The following is a 17,192-nucleotide window of genomic DNA, read 5'->3' as shown; positions in this document are numbered from 1 at the left end:
TGGAGCTATTTTACAACACAAGAATGTGAGATAAATCAAGAAAAAAGGGATATAGTATATGACCTCCAATTAATACTTACCATGGAAAAAGACCTAAAAATTACTGTTTATTGAATATACATTAAAAGGTTGAATAACATCCAAAAGCAGCCGCAGCTGCCGAGGACCTGGGGCACCATTGCCGTATCCCCCGAAGGTGCCATCCTCTGGAGGTAGGCAGAGGCAACAGGAGAGGGAATTGGATAGGGTGTTTGTAGCTACCCTTTGAGAATATTTACTTTTTTGTATTTGTTGTATGTATGTCTGCTTTTGGATGTTAATCATCCTTTTAATGTACATTCAATAAACAGTAAGTTTAAGGTCTTATTTATGTAAAATATACAACAATATGATGTATCATGTTTCTTATGCTAATGTGATGCATGCATTTTAGTGTTCATTATTGATAGTGAATGAATTGAGATGCTGTGGATAATTTGTTTCTACTTTTTTTTATAATATGCATATCATTGACATCTTTCAATTCTGTGATTTCCTTAATTCTACAACTTTTCCTTTTCAGATATGTAATTTCTATGTTGTGGAGTGTATGTTCAATATTGCACATTGCCTTTACTTACTGAGATATCATAATGAAGTAATCAATAGCCAAATTCATCCTCCTAAAAACTTAGGTTACTTAGAATTCATCAAGCTCTCAAGACTTCTATTTAATTTTTCTATTTTCACCCTTACTAGCGATGTACTGTATATACTGATATTTCATAGTCAAAATGCTATATTATGCTTGACCTAGAACAGGAAATTATATAATTTTCCTGAAGATTTTTTTAAGAAAATGAATGTCAGAATTGTCACCCTTTGAAATGTTTCAAAGCAAAATTTGTAACTTAAATGTTCGTTTAATATGTGAGCTGAAACAGAGTGAATTTTCTTACAAACTCAGGGTGTCTTTTGGATAAGTTTTTCCCTATTAGACAATCGATAATTTCTCAGCTGAGTTTCCAACAAAACAGAAATTTACCAAGTAACCCCAGAAATTGGCCTAATTATACTTGCTTTTTTATGCAAATTCATTACGTTTTTTATTTAGTTTTTCAAATCTTCAAAATTATATTTTAAGCAAAAATGCTCATACAGTAAATGAACAAGTAGAGTTGAGCGACCTTGACCTTTTTAGAGTCGAGCCGGGTTTTGCGAAACCCGACTATGTCCAAAGTCGGGTCGAGTGAAATCGGCCGATTATGACGTAAAGTCGGGATCGACCGAAACACGAAACCCAATGCAAGTCAATGGGGCAGCATAGTCGGCAGGGAGTGGGGGCCAGGAAAACACCTAGAGTGGCCATTTTAATGTCAAAACCATCCATTCTTCTTAATGAAGCTTGTCAAGCGTAATTTACCTTATAATAATTGGAAGGCATTTGAAATTGGGGGTCATTTGGCTAAAGTTGTGGGGGGTAGGGCTGGTTCAAGTAATTAGTGGGCCCAGGAAATCTGGACCACGTCACGGCAGTGGAGCAGGGAGAGGTAAGTATTTCAACTTTGCAAGTGCTGTGAACCTGAGCAAGCAGGGGGGGCCCACTCGTTGGCATTGGCACTGGCACAGGGCCCCTCAAAGTACAGCGGTGTGTTTGCACGGCGGGGGCGCCTCCCACCGGCAGCAACACTTTTGCGTACTATGAGAGGCCCTGTGCCAGTGACGTCGCCAACTAGTATTCCTCCCCCCACCTGATGAAGGAACCTGCACTTTCATCTGCACCTTCCTCTTTGTCCCCGTGTAAGGTGGTATGGTATGCGGGAAGAGCAACCTGACTTTCAGCAGGGTCACAATGTTGTTGTGTAGCGTGCACGGGGAATGTTGCGTTATGGGTCAATGTACCAGCAGACTCATCTATCACTGGCTGGGCAATGGGCACGATGAAGTGGAAACACAGATATAGGCCCAAAGAAGAAAGTGGGCTAAATGCAGTTCAAAATTGGTAACACAGGAATAACCAGGGGGCATTGCAGTGGAGGACAACTGGAATGAGAGGCTGACACAGAGAGTAGGGCCAAATCAGTAAGTAGTCGAAATGCAGTTCAAAATTGGCAACCGTAGTAAACAGGCGGCACAGCTTTGTTCAGTGGAGGAGAACAGCAAGGAGTGGCAGACACCGATAGTAGGCCCCAACCCAACTAGTAGGCCAAATGCAGTCTAACATTAACAACTACTTAACGAGAGGCTGAAAATGGTATTTCAGGACAGGAAACCAGGAGAACAGCAAGGAGTGGCAGACACCGATAGTAGGCCCCAAACCAACTAGTACGCCAAATGCAGTTGTTCCATTTAACCACAATTTAATGAGAGCCTGAAGATAGAAGCTCAGGAAAGGCAACCTGGGGAACACCTTGGAGTGTAACACACCATCTCTCTCCACCCCATACCCATTTTGTAGGCCTAATGCTGTGTACTTTTCTACAACTACTAAACGAGAGTCGGAAGACCGAAGCAATGGCAAGGAAACCTGGGGAACACCTTGGAGTGTAACACACCATCTCTCTCCACCCCATACCCAATTTGTAGGCCTAATGCAGCCTACTTTCCGACACCTACTAAACGAGAGCATGAAGATCGAAGCTCAGGAAAGGCAACCTGGGGAACACCTTGGAGTGTAACACACCATCTCTCTCCACCCCATACCCATTTTGTAGGCCTAATGCTGTGTACTTTTCTACAACTACTAAACGAGAGTCGGAAGACCGAAGCAATGGCAAGGAAACCTGGGGAACACCTTGGAGTGTAACACACCATCTCTCTCCACCCCATACCCAATTTGTAGGCCTAATGCAGCCTACTTTCCGACACCTACTAAACGAGAGCATGAAGATCGAAGCTCAGGAAAGGCAACCTGGTGAAAACCTTGGAGTGTAACACAACCTGTCTCTACACCCCATACCAAATTTGTAGGCCTAATGCAGCGTAGTTTCCACCAACTACTAAACGAGAGCCGGAAGATCGAAGCTCATGAAAGGCAACCCGGGGAACACCTTGGAGTGTAACACAACCTCTCTCTACACCACGAAAGGGCTGATTCTTAGGAAGGAAGGCTGTTGTAAATAAGCATTGCGCGTCCGAAGGTGATTATATTCTTATTCGGTATCTACTCACCCTCGGACGCGCCATGCTTCTTGATTTGTAATTAATGTTTATTTGCAATGTGCTTTTGACTTACTCAATTATTTTTTTAATTATTGATTTTATTAAATTAATAGTTTAACATCTTATTGGAAATAATTTAAAGGAGACGCGACAGGACAACACTCGGTGGATGCCATATCTGTGTTAACAACTCCAAAAAACTTTCAGTTAACTTCTTGCAGGAGAAAGAAATTGTAGCTGTTGGACCTTTGTAGTACAGTTCCAGATATTTGTTGTGTGTTTGTTTTGATTGTTAAAATGTCTGCATTTGAGATCTCAACACGATCTTATTTTTTATAATCAAATTAATTTTTTAAATATTTTATTAGGTTGGTTCAAGGGGTACACGGGCCGCAGTAGACAGGTCAGTGGAGGCCTAGTGGAAGGAGGGACCGCAGATGCGCCACTGTTTCACCCATACACAATTAGTAGGCCTAATGCAGCGTAGTTTCCAACAGCTACTAAACGAGAGCCGGAAGATCGAAGCTCATGAAAGGCAACCCGGGGAACACCTTGGAGTGTAACACAACCTCTCTCTACACCACGGAAGGGCTGATTCTTAGGAAGGAAGGCTGTTGTAAATAAGCATTGCGCGTCCGAGGGTGATTATATTCTTATTCGGTATCTACTCACCCTCGGACGCGCCATGCTTCTTGATTTGTAATTAATGTTTATTTGCAATGTGCTTTTGACTTACTCAATTATTTTTTTAATTATTGATTTTATTAAATTAATAGTTTAACATCTCATTGGAAATAATTTAAAGGAGACGCGACAGGACAACACTCGGTGGATGACATATCTGTGTTAACAACTCCAAAAAACTTTCAGTTAACTTCTTGCAGGAGAAAGAAATTGTAGCTGTTGGACCTTTGTAGTACAGTTCCAGATATTTGTTGTGTGTTTGTTTTGATTGTTAAAATGTCTGCATTTGAGATCTCAACACGATCTTATTTTTTATAATCAAATTAATTTTTTTTATATTTAATGATGTTGGTTCAAGGGGTACACGGGCAGCAATAGACAGGTCAGTGGAGGCCTAGTGGAAGGAGTGACGGCAGACAGGCATCAAAGGCCTAACATTGGGCTGGCTGTAGGCAAGTTAAAATTGGTTCCAGGGGAACACGGCCATCAGTGGCCTGGTCAGTGTAGTTGTAGTTGAAAGAACGGGACGCAGACAGGCTTCGAAGGCCTAACATAATAACATAGGGCTGGCTGTAGGCAAGTTAAAATTGGTTCCAAGGGAACACGGCCATCAGTGGCCTGGTCAGTGTAGTTGTAGTTGAAAGAACGGGACGCAGACAGGCTTCGAAGGCCTAACATAACAAACTTGGGCTGGCTGTAGGCACTTTTAAATTTGTTCCAGGGGTACATGGGCAGCAGTGTATGGTCAGTGGAAGTCTAGTGGAAGGAGTGACCGCAGACAGGCTTCCAAGGCCTAACATAACAAACTTGGGCTGGCTGTAGGCACTTTTAAATTGGTTCCAGGGGTACACGGGCAGCAGTGGTCTGGTCAGTGGAAGTCTAGTGGAAGGAGTGATCGCAGACAGGCTTCCAAGGCCTAACATAACAAACTTGGGCTGGCTGTAGGCACTTTTAAATTGGTTCCAGGGGTACACGGGCAGCAGTGGTCTGGTCAGTGGAAGTCTAGTGGAAGGAGTGACCGCAGACAGGCTTCCAAGGCCTAACATAACAAACTTGGGCTGGCTGTAGGCACTTTTAAATTGGTTCCAGGGGTACACGGGCAGCAGTGGTCTGGTCAGTGGAAGTCTAGTGGAAGGAGTGACCGCAGACAGGCTTCCAAGGCCTAACATAACAAACTTGGGCTGGCTGTAGGCACTTTTAAATTGGTTCCAGGGGTACACGGGCAGCAGTGGTCTGGTCAGTGGAAGTCTAGTGGAAGGAGTGACCGCAGACAGGCTTCGAAGGCCTAACATAACAAACTTGGGCTGGCTGTAGGCACTTTTAAATTGGTTCCAGGGGTACACGGGCAGCAGTGGTCTGGTCAGTGGTAGTCTAGTGGAAGGAGTGACCGCAGACAGGCTTCGAAGGCCTAACATAACAAACTTGGGCTGGCTGTAGGCACTTTTAAATTGGTTGCAGGGGTACACGGGCAGCAGTGGTCTGGTCAGTGGAAGTCTAGTGGAAGGAGTGACCGCAGACAGGCTTCGAAGGCCTAACATAACAAAATTGGGCTGGCTGTAGGCACTTTAAATTGGTTCCAGGGGTACATGGGCAGCAGTGTATGGTCAGTGGAAGTCTAGTGGAAGGAGTGACGGCAGACAGTCTTCGAAGGCCTAACATAACAAAATTGGGCTGACTGTAGGCACTTTTAAATTGGTTCCAGGGTAACACGGCCAGCAGTGGCCTGGTCAGTGTAGTAGTTGTAGAAAGAAGGGACCGCAGACAGGCTTCGAAGGCCTAACATAACAAAAATGTCAAAACAATGGTATTGTCAGTGCCAGGCATTGAAGGATGTCAGCGCCTAGACTACACATTGGTGAAGCTGTGAGAGATAATTTTGCTAGTGGTAGAGCACTGTTTGAGCTGGGGGGGGAACTGTCTTGTGGCCGGCGGTACAGGCACAGGGCCCCTCATATTACAACGGTGTGTCTGACGTTGGGTGCGCACCACCACCGCCAGAGACACTTTATTGTACTATGAGGGACCCAGTGGCAGTGCCGTCGACCAAAAGCGGCCACACCCACCTCTTCAGACAAACAGCACTCTCAAGGGTCCAAGCGCAAAGTGGCGATAGCACGGCCCCGTGTGGGGAGTTTGGCCATTTCGTGAGGTGGAAACATGTCGTATGCTGGACAATCAGGTGAAGAAAATTACGAGATTGGAAAAGTCATTCAGAATAGTCCACAGGCAAGACCTTTTCATAGGAAAGCTAGGTGTCAGCCGGGCAGGGTGGGGCAAAAGATTTTGAAATCCAGTTGTGGTTCATTTTAATGAAGGTTAGATCATCTACATTTTGGGTAGCCAGACGAGTCCTTTTTTCTGTTAGTATTGAACCTGCAGCACTGAATACTCTTTCTGATAGGACACTAGCTGCCGGGCAAGCAAGCTCCTGCAATGCATATTCTGCCAATTCTGGCCAGGTGTCTAATTTGGATGCCCAGTAATCAAATGGGAATGACGGTTGAGGGAGAACGTCGATAAGGGATGAAAAATAGTTTGTAACCATACTGGACAAATGTTGTCTCCTGTCACTTTGAATTGATGCTGCAGTACCTGTCCTGTCTGCGGTCATAGAAAAATCACTCCACAACCTGGTCAGAAAACCCCTCTGGCCAACGCCACTTCTGATTTCTGCCCCTCTAACACCTCTGGTCTGCTGGCCCCTGGAGCTCGTGTGAGAACGATCACGGGCGCTGTGTGCAGGGAATGCCAGAAGCAAACGGTCAACAAGAGTTGATTGTTTTGTTGCTAATATTAGTTCCAAGTTCTCATGTGGCATAATATTTTGCAATTTGCCTTTATAGCGAGGATCAAGGAGGCAGGCCAACCAGTAATCGTCATCGTTCATCATTTTTGTAATGCGTGTGTCCCTTTTGAGGATACGCAAGGCATAATCCGCCATGTGGGCCAAAGTTCCCGTTGTCAAATCTGCGGTTGTGCTTGGTTGAGGGGCAGTTGCAGGCAAATCTACGTCACTTGTGTCCCTCAAAAAACCAGAACCCGGCCTTGCCACGCCACCAATTTCCCGTGCCCCCGGGAAAGCTTCCTCATTAAAAATATACTCATCCCCATCATCCTCCTCATCCTCCACCTCCTCTTCGCCCGGTACCTCGTCATGTACACTGCCCTGACCAGACAATCGCTGACTGTCATCAAGGCTTTCCTCTTCCTCTGGTGCAGACGCCTGATCCTTTATGTGCGTCAAACTTTGCATCAGCAGACGCATTAGGGGGATGCTCATGCTTATTATGGCGTTGTCTGCACTAACCAGCCGTGTGCATTCCTCAAAACACTGAAGGACTTGACACATGTCTTGAATCTTCGACCACTGCACACCTGACAACTCCATGTCTGCCATCCTACTGCCTGCCCGTGTATGTGTATCCTCCCACAAAAACATAACAGCCCGCCTCTGTTCGCACAGTCTCTGAAGCATGTGCAGTGTTGAGTTCCACCTTGTTGCAACGTCTATGATTAGGCGATGCTGGGGAAGGTTCAAAGAACGCTGATAGGTCTGCATACGGCTGGAGTGTACAGGCGAACGGCGGATATGTGCGCAAAGTCCACGCACTTTGAGGAGCAGGTCGGATAACCCCGGATAACTTTTCAGGAAGCACTGCACCACCAGGTTTAAGGTGTGAGCCAGGCAAGGAATGTGTTTCAGTTGGGAAAGGGAGATGGCAGCCATGAAATTCCTTCCGTTATCACTCACTACCTTGCCTGCCTCAAGATCTACAGTGCCCAGCCACGACTGCGTTTCTTGCTGCAAGAACTCGGACAGAACTTCCGCGGTGTGTCTATTGTCGCCCAAACACTTCATAGCCAATACAGCCTGCTGACGTATGCCAGTAGCTGCCCCATAATGGGAGACCTGGTGTGCAACAGTGGCAGGTGCGGATGGAGTGTTTGTGCGACTGCGGTCTGTGGACGAGCTCTTGCTTCTGCAGGAGGACGAGGAGGAGGAGGAGGAGGGGGTGCGAACGGCTACAGACAACTGTTTACTAGACCGTGGGCTAGGCAGAACTGTCCCAAACTTGCTGTCCCCTGTGGACCCTGAATCCACCACATTTACCCAGTGTGCCGTGATGGACACGTAACGTCCCTGGCCATGCCTACTGGTCCATGCATCTGTTGTCAGGTGCACCTTTGTGCTCACAGATTGCCTGAGTGCATGGACGATGCGCTCTTTAACATGCTGGTGGAGGGCTGGGATGGCTTTTCTGGAAAAAAAGTGTCGACTGGGTAGCTCGTAGCGTGGTACAGCGTAGTCCATCAGGTCTTTGAAAGCTTCGCTTTCAACTAACCGGTAGGGCATCATCTCTAACGAGATTAGTCTAGCTATGTGGGCGTTCAAACCCTGTGTACGCGGATGCGAGGCTAAGTATTTCCTTTTTCTAACCATAGTCTCATGTAGGGTGAGCTGGACTGGAGAGCTGGAGATCGTGGAACTAGCGGGGGTGCCGGTGGACATGGCAGACTGAGAGACGGTGGGAGATGGTATTGTTGCCGCCGGTGCCCTAGATGCAGTGTTTCCTACTACGAAACTGGTGATTCCCTGACCCTGACTGCTTTGGCCTGGCAAAGATACCTGCACAGATACAGCAGGTGGTGCGCTAAATGGTGGTCCTACACTGCCGGAAGGGATGTTGCGTTGATGACTAGCTTCATTGGCCGAGGGTGCAACAACCTTAAGGGACGTTTGGTAGTTAGTCCAAGCTTTCAAATGCATGGTGGTTAACCCTCCGTCACATACAATATTCGGACTAACGAGTTCACATACAGTGTGCCTGTCAGGCGCCTGCTGGAAAAATACCTATAATATCTAATGTTTGCAATTTCAGTGCTCTAAAAGTGATCAGTGACCTTCATAGGGATGTAATAAAAGAGACTACACATAATCAGTTGCAAAAAAAAAACATTTACTTAACATAAAACTAATAACTATGAAATACAAACTTTTCAAAACTCCCGCCAAATAGTCCCCAGTTCGACTCTCTCAAAAAAATGTACAAAGAAAATTTTTGAGCACAAACTTAATTTTAAGGTACCTTAAGTACTATTAAAAACATATTCAATCAGAAGTAGATGCTGAGGTTTCCCCAGAAAAGTCACACTTGCAGAGCAAATAGCAAGAATTACACACCATTTTTGCATGTGTAAGGCAAATTGCTTTATGACATTTGAGACATTCATAATTTGAAAGCCTTCTGGTTCCGCTTTCCGTTTGGCAGGTGGTGCATCTCCTTCTTTTGTGAGGTGGTGCAGATGGTGACTTTTCACCATCATCTTCTGGGCGGAACCTTTTGAGCTGAACTTGAAGGCGAGAGGGGATACCAATTGTTTTCACGCTTCTCCTGCGTAGCTCTCCAAGTACTAGTTCATGGGCCAATTTTTTCAGATACAATCGTCTACGGAGTGGTTCAAGCTTGTTTTCAAGATAAATTACTTGTGAATTTATACCACCCAAATTCAACATAGCAAAAAATATGACCATTGGCCAGCGTTTGATGTTTCTGCTGACGTTGAAAGTGGAGCACATCTGATCTGCTGTATCCACACCCCCTTTGGTGGCATTGTAAAATGTAATTATCTCCGTTTTTTTTTCTGTCCCAGTCCCAGGATCGATGGCAGCATCATCATGAAGTGTTGATAGAAGAAGTACGATTTTTTTGGCATGTGGTACATAGGAAACTAAAGCCTTTCCATTATGGAATGCAAACATACTGCTGTACTGTTGTCTCTCTTTCACACTTACAAACTGTGGCGGCAATTCCCTTTTATTTTTTCTTACAGTTCCCACATATGACAGCTTCTGAATTTTCAGATAATCAATCAGATCACAACTTGTAAACCAATTGTCAGCTGTAATATTGCGACCTGATCCAAATAAGGGTTCAGCCAGTCTTTTTACAACATCAATGGGTTTGTTGCTCACACAGTAAGGACCTTCTGGTTGTTTTCCTGCATAAACTTCCAGGTTGTAAGTGTAGGTCTTACTGGCATCAACAAGGGCATAAATTTTTATTCCATATTTGTTTGGCTTTGATGGAATATATTGATGAAAGGCACATCTACCACGAAAACCAGGGAGCATTTCGTCAATAGTGAGATTCTCTCCAGGGTAATAACTTTGTTTACAGTTTGCAACAAATCTTTGAAATACATCACGAATTGGAGCAAGTCGGTCATGTGTTTTGCGTTCGGTTCGGGTAGTTCTGTCGTCAAACCGAAGGCAACGAATTAGAATCTTGAATCTGTTTATGGACATAACAAGGCTAAATTTTTCAACTCCATCCCCATCTTTACCCCAAAGTTCCTCCAAAGTTTGTCTATTTGCCCTATAAGCTCCTGCAAGGTACAGTAATCCAAAAAAAGCACGCAGTTCTATTTCATCTGTGGGCTTGATGGTTCTGTTGCAGATGTACTTGTCCTTTATAATGTCTATATATTGGTTGGTATATGTGACAATAGAGTCCAGAATGTCATCTGTAAATATACTGTTCCAGCATTCAACTGCAGTTTTTGCATTACGTGCAGTTCCTATTACTGCAGGAAGGTGAGTAATAATGTTTAAAGGTTCCCTACGTTTTTTCTGGAATGGCTTCTTGTTCCATTTAGTATTTTTATCTTTTCCAATATAATATGATCCAACTTCTTCATCCTCACCACTGTCACCATCTTGCTCTGTTTCAGAATCCAGGACACATTCTTCCACCTCATCATGAGAATCAATCTCACTTTCCTCTCCTAAATCCTCATTCAGTGTGAGGTCTCTATCATCTAACATCATGTTTGTTACTTCCTCAACATCAAGTTGTTTGGATAAATTGTACATTTTCCTCTCCATTTCAGCAGATAATCTGAAGCAAGAGAAGGAATATGTTAGGGAACTACTGTATATGCCTGAGCAGCACACTTTCTTTTATAAAATCTCCCTTATTTCTATGAAATATCCTCACATTTTGTGCTATACATTCATAAAACAAGCTAAATAAACTATTGTGATGAATAAAAACATAAAATACCAACCTTACTGAATGTGACGTATTCACATACAATGAGCCTGAGAGATCTGTGCAGCTATATCCTCTCCCCTGAATCTCTGAAATCCAACTGTGATATCAGGTTTCACAGACCTTCAAGAGACAGGAGACTACCTGGAGGGAGGGGGTTTCCTCACAATCTGGTGAGGAAGGAGAAATGAAAGTAAAAGAGAAGCGCCTGTGAGATCAGTTGTATGTGACGGAGGGTTAAATGTCTATGCATGCAACTAGTATTGAGACTTTTCAGATTCTGACCTCTGCTTAAGGAAGTAGAACATTTTTGACAGATGACTTTGCGCTGATCAATTGGATGTTGTTTAAAAAAATGCCAGACTGCACTCTTTCTAGCATCGGATACCTTTTCAGGCATTGCAGACTGAGCTTTAACCGGATGGCCACGCTGTCCTCCACCAGGTTTTGGCTTTGCCACGCGTTTTGGGCAAGATACGGGCCCGGCAGATGGAACCTGTGGCGATGTTGATGCCTGCTGCGGCCCCTCCTCCTCCTCTGCTTCAGAACTGCTGCCGCCTGCACCCTGTTCCCCCAATGGCTGCCAATCGGGGTCAAGAACTGGGTCATCTAATAACTCTTCTTGTACCTCCTGCGCAACTTCGTCTGTGTCACCGTGTCGTTCGGTGGTATAGCGTTCGTGATGGGGCAACATAGTCTCATCAGGGTCTGATTCTTGATCAGCACCCTGCGAGGGCAATGTTGTGGTCTGAGTCAAAGGACCAGCATAGTAGTCTGGCTGTGGCTGTGCGTCAGTGCACTCCATGTCAGATTCAATTTGTAATGGGCATGGACTGTTAACTGCTTCACTTTCTAAGCCAGGGACGGTATGTGTAAAGAGCTCCATGGAGTAACCCGTTGTGTCGCCTGCTGCATTCTTCTCTGTTGTTGTTTTTGCTGAAGAGGACAAGGAAGTGACTTGTCCCTGACCGTGAACATCCACTAACGACGCGCTGCTTTTACTTTTACCAGTTTCACGAGAGGAGGCAAAAGAGCTAGAGGCTGAGTCAGCAAGATAAGCCAAAACTTGCTCTTGCTGCTCCGGCTTTAAAAGCGGTTTTCCTAATCCCAGAAAAGGGAGCGTTCGAGGCCTTGTGTAGCCGGACGACGAACCTGGCTCCACAGCTCCAGACTTAGGTGCAATATTTTTTTCCCCACGACCACCTGATGCTCCACCACTACCACTACCCTCATTACCAGCTGACAATGAACGCCCCCGGCCACGACCTCTTCCACTAGACTTCCTCATTGTTTTAAAAACGTAACCAAACTAACGTTATTTGTTGCAGTCACACAACTTACACGGTGAACTATAACTTCAGTATGATTTAGCTACCCCTTTACAGGTTGGTGAGACCACAGCGAAAATCAGGCCCAATGTTACACACTCTTTTTTTGGTGGCTGCAAATTAGAGAGATGCCCCACACGCAGGACTGTCACTGAAGCACAAATGTTAATATTAATGTCACACTATTATTTTTTTTTTATTTTTATTTTTTTCAGGAACACTTTAGAAACCCCCCCCCAAAAAAAAATAGATTTTTGCAGGGAGAATTTAGAAAACAAATGTAACAAACTATATGCTTTCTATGGGCCACTGAGTGAGAGATGACGCACACAGGAATCAGGAGTGGCACACAAGCCCAGAGGCCAATATTTTTCTACCAATGATTGATGGAGTTATTTTCTCTGGTAGATTTTGGAACCCAAATCAAGGAAAAAAAATATAGGCTTTCTATGGACCACAATTGGAGAGAGAGAGAGAGAGAGAGAGAGAGAGATGGCACACCCAGGAGTCAAGACTGGCACACAAGCAGAAAGGCCAATATTAATCTCCCACTGTTTTTTTTTTTTTTTTTTTTTTTTTTTCAGGGAGACTTTAGAAAAAAAAATAATAAAAAAAATATGATTTTATCAGGAAGAATTTAGAAACCAAATAAAATAAAATGATTTTTTCAGGGAGAATTTATAAAAAAAATAAAAACAAAAATAGGCGTTCTATGGCCCACTGACTGAGAGATGACGCACACAGGAGTCAGGAGTGGCACACAAGCCCAGAGGCCAATATTTTTCTACCAATGATTGATGTAGTTATTTTCTCTGGTAGATTTTGGAACCCAAATCAAGGAAAAAAAATATAGGCTTTCTATGGACCACAATTGGAGAGAGAGAGAGAGAGAGAGATGGCACACCCAGGAGTCAAGACTGGCACACAAGCAGAAAGGCCAATATTAATCTCCCACTGTTTTTTTTGTTTGTTTTTTTTTTTTTTTTTTCAGGGAGACTTTAGAAAAAAAAATAATAAAAAAAATATGATTTTATCAGGAAGAATTTAGAAACCAAATAAAATAAAATGATTTTTTCAGGGAGAATTTATAAAACAAATAAAAACAAAAATAGGCGTTCTATGGCCCACTGACTGAGAGATGACGCACACAGGAGTCAGGAGTGGCACACAAGCCCAGAGGCCAATATTTTTCTACCAATGATTGATGTAGTTATTTTCTCTGGTAGATTTTAGAACCCAAATCAAGGAAAAAAAATATAGGCTTTCTATGGACCACAATTGGAGAGAGAGAGAGAGAGAGAGAGAGAGAGAGAGATGGCACACCCAGGAGTCAAGACTGGCACACAAGCAGAAAGGCCAATATTAATCTCCCACTGTTTTTTTTGGTTGTTTTTTTTTTTTTTTTTTCAGGGAGACTTTAGAAAAAAAAATAATAAAAAAAATATGATTTTATCAGGAAGAATTTAGAAACCAAATAAAATAAAATGATTTTTTCAGGGAGAATTTATAAAACAAATAAAACCAAAAATAGGCGTTCTATGGCCCACTGACTGAGAGATGACGCACCCAGGAGTCAAGACTGGCACACAAGCAGAAAGGCCAATATTAATCTCCCACTGTTTTTTTTTTTTTTTTTTTTTTTTCAGGGAGACTTTAGAAAAAAAAATAATAAAAAAAATATGATTTTATCAGGAAGAATTTAGAAACCAAATAAAATAAAATGATTTTTTCAGGGAGAATTTAGAAAACAAATAAAACCAAAAATAGGCGTTCTATGGCCCACTGACTGAGAGAGAGAGAGAGATGGAACGCTTAGTACTGGCACACAAGCCCAAAGGGCAATATTAATCTCCCTTTTTTTTTCCAGGGAGAATTTCTAAAACCCAAAAAAAAAAATAGGCTTTCTATGGCCCACTATTTGTGAGAGAGATGGGACGCTCAGGACTGGCACAGATGGCACGCTCAGGACTGGCACAGAAGCCCAGAGGCCAATATTAATCTCCCTTTTTTTCTGGGAGAATTTATAAAACCAAAAAAATATTTAAATAGGCTTTCTATGGCCCACTATTTGTGAGAGAGATGGCACGCTCAGGACTGGCACAGATGGCACGCTCACAACTGGCACACAAGCCCAGAGGCCAATATTAATCTCCCTTTTTTCAGGGAAAATTTATAAAACCAAAAAAAAAATTAAATAGGCTTTCTATGGCCCACTATTTGTGAGAGAGATGGCACGCTCAGGACTGGCACAGATGGCACGCTCACAACTGGCACACAAGCCCAGAGGCCAATATTAATCTCCCTTTTTTCAGGGAAAATTTATAAAACAAAAAAAAAATTAAATAGGCTTTCTATGGCCCACTATTTGTGAGAGAGATGGCACGCTCAGGACTGGCACAGATGGCACGCTCACAACTGGCACACAAGCCCAGAGGCCAATATTAATCTCCCTTTTTTTCAGGGAGAATTTATAAAACCCCAAAAAAAAAAAAAATAGGCTTTCTATGGCCCACTATTTGTGAGAGAGATGGGACGCTCAGGACTGGCACAGATGGCACGCTCAGGACTGGCACAGAAGCCCAGAGGCCAATATTAATCTCCCTTTTTTTCTGGGAGAATTTATAAAACCAAAAAAATATTTAAATAGGCTTTCTATGGCCCACTATTTGTGAGAGAGATGGCACGCTCAGGACTGGCACAGATGGCACGCTCACAACTGGCACACAAGCCCAGAGGCCAATATTAATCTCCCTTTTTTCAGGGAAAATTTATAAAACCAAAAAAAAAATTAAATAGGCTTTCTATGGCCCACTATTTGTGAGAGAGATGGCACGCTCAGGACTGGCACAGATGGCACGCTCACAACTGGCACACAAGCCCAGAGGCCAATATTAATCTCCCTTTTTTCAGGGAAAATTTATAAAACAAAAAAAAAATTAAATAGGCTTTCTATGGCCCACTATTTGTGAGAGAGATGGCACGCTCAGGACTGGCACAGATGGCACGCTCACAACTGGCACACAAGCCCAGAGGCCAATATTAATCTCCCTTTTTTTCAGGGAGAATTTATAAAACCCCAAAAAAAATAAAATAGGCTTTCTATGGCCCACTATTTGTGAGAGAGATGGCACACTCAGGACTGGCACACAAGCCCAAAGGCCAATATTAATCTCCCACTGTATTTTTATCAGGGAGAATTTATACACCCCACAAAAAAAAATACAGAAAAATGAAAAGGCTTTCTATGGCCCACTATGTGAGAGAGATGGCACACACAGGGATGGCACTCTAGCAGAAATGCCAAATTGCCAATCTTAATCTCCCACCAAAAAAAAAAAAAAAAAAAAAAAACAGGGAATGTCCTACAATTACTATCTCCCTGCCTGCAGTAATCTCAGCCAGGTATGGCAGGCAGCTACTATCTCCCTGCCTGCAGTAATCTCAGCCAGGTATGGCAGGCAGCAATAAGGAGTGGACTGATGCACAAATGAAATAAAAAGTGTGGACAAACAAAAAAGATAGCTGTGCAGAAAGGAAGGAACAAGAGGATTTGTGCTTTGAAAAAAGCAGTTGGTTTGCACAGCGGCGTACACACAGCAATGCAGCTATCAGGGAGCCTTCTAGGGCAGCCCAATGAGCTACAGCGCTGAGGGGAAAAAAAAAAAAAAAAAAACTTCCACTGTCCCTGCACACCGAGGGTGGTGTTGGACAGTGCAAATCGCTGCAGCACAAGCGGTTTTGTGGTTAATGGACCCTGCCTAACGCTATCCCTGCTTCTGACAAAGCGGCAGCAACCTCTCCCTAAGCTCAGATCAGCAGCAGTAAGATGGCGGTCGGCGGGAACGCCTCTTTATAGCCCCTGTGACGTCGCAGACAGCAAGCCAATCACTGCAATGCCCTTCTCTAAGATGGTGGGGACCAGGACCTATGTCATCACGCTGCCCACACTCTGCGTTTACCTTCATTGGCTGAGAAATGGCGCTTTTCGCGTCATTGAAACGCGACTTTGGCGCGAAAGTCGCGTACCGCATGGCCGACCCCGCACAGGGGTCGGATCGGGTTTCATGAAACCCCGACTTAGCCAAAAGTCGGCGACTTTTGAAAATGTTCGACCCGTTTCGCTCAACCCTATGAACAAGTAATGTTTCCCCATCTGTTGTTTAGTTGGCAATATATTCCGCACATTACTAGTAGAAATGCTGCACAAAAGGCAGGGTTTAATCTTTTACATTTTTAGTTGGTGACTAGCTATTGGGATGTGGCTTTACAATCTTTGCACTTTACAGCAGATAGAGCAGTGGGGGAGGCTCCTGCTGCAGGAACATGTCATGCTGCCAAACACAAGTCATAAGCAGGAGTAAAGGCCATTGTTGGGTCACATTTAGTTATTTTCTTTTTGTCAGTTTTAATTGAAATCTGAGTCAAAGTAGCTTCGAAAGTGAGTAAAAAATGGGGATTCCTGTTTGAAATATACACTAGTAAACACAAGTACAATGAACAGAAAATAAGGTATTTGGTGAATTATTATAAAAAGATATACCTACACAGATATAATTAATTAAAACAATGGACATAAAACATTTTTTACATGTTTGTTTTTTTTCTCTTATTCCAAGATCAATAACATTTTTTCTGGCAACAGCCATATTAGGGTTTGAGTTTGCTTTTGCAGGAAAAGTTGTAGATTTTAATAACATCACTTATCTTAACAAAGCGGAAATAAAAATTACAAGTGGGGTGAAATTATATAAAAAACACTCCACTATTGTTTTTGTGTTTTATTTATATAGCTTTCATTGTGTGCAAAATGGCCTGGCAATATCATGTTACAAGTAAGTATAAGTTTGTCAATTTTCAACTTTTAACTTTTTAAATTTAATTTAGTAATGAATATAATTTTGATGTGTGCGAGGGTTATTTTTTTGACTGTTTCTCTTTTTGTTAAATTGCAGCAATCAAAGAAAATGCAATTCAGGTATTTTGATCT

The sequence above is a fragment of the Ranitomeya imitator genome, chromosome 6, assembly GCF_032444005.1.
Source record: "Ranitomeya imitator isolate aRanImi1 chromosome 6, aRanImi1.pri, whole genome shotgun sequence".
Taxonomy (NCBI): domain Eukaryota; kingdom Metazoa; phylum Chordata; class Amphibia; order Anura; family Dendrobatidae; genus Ranitomeya; species Ranitomeya imitator.
This window is presented reverse-complemented; position numbering follows the sequence as displayed.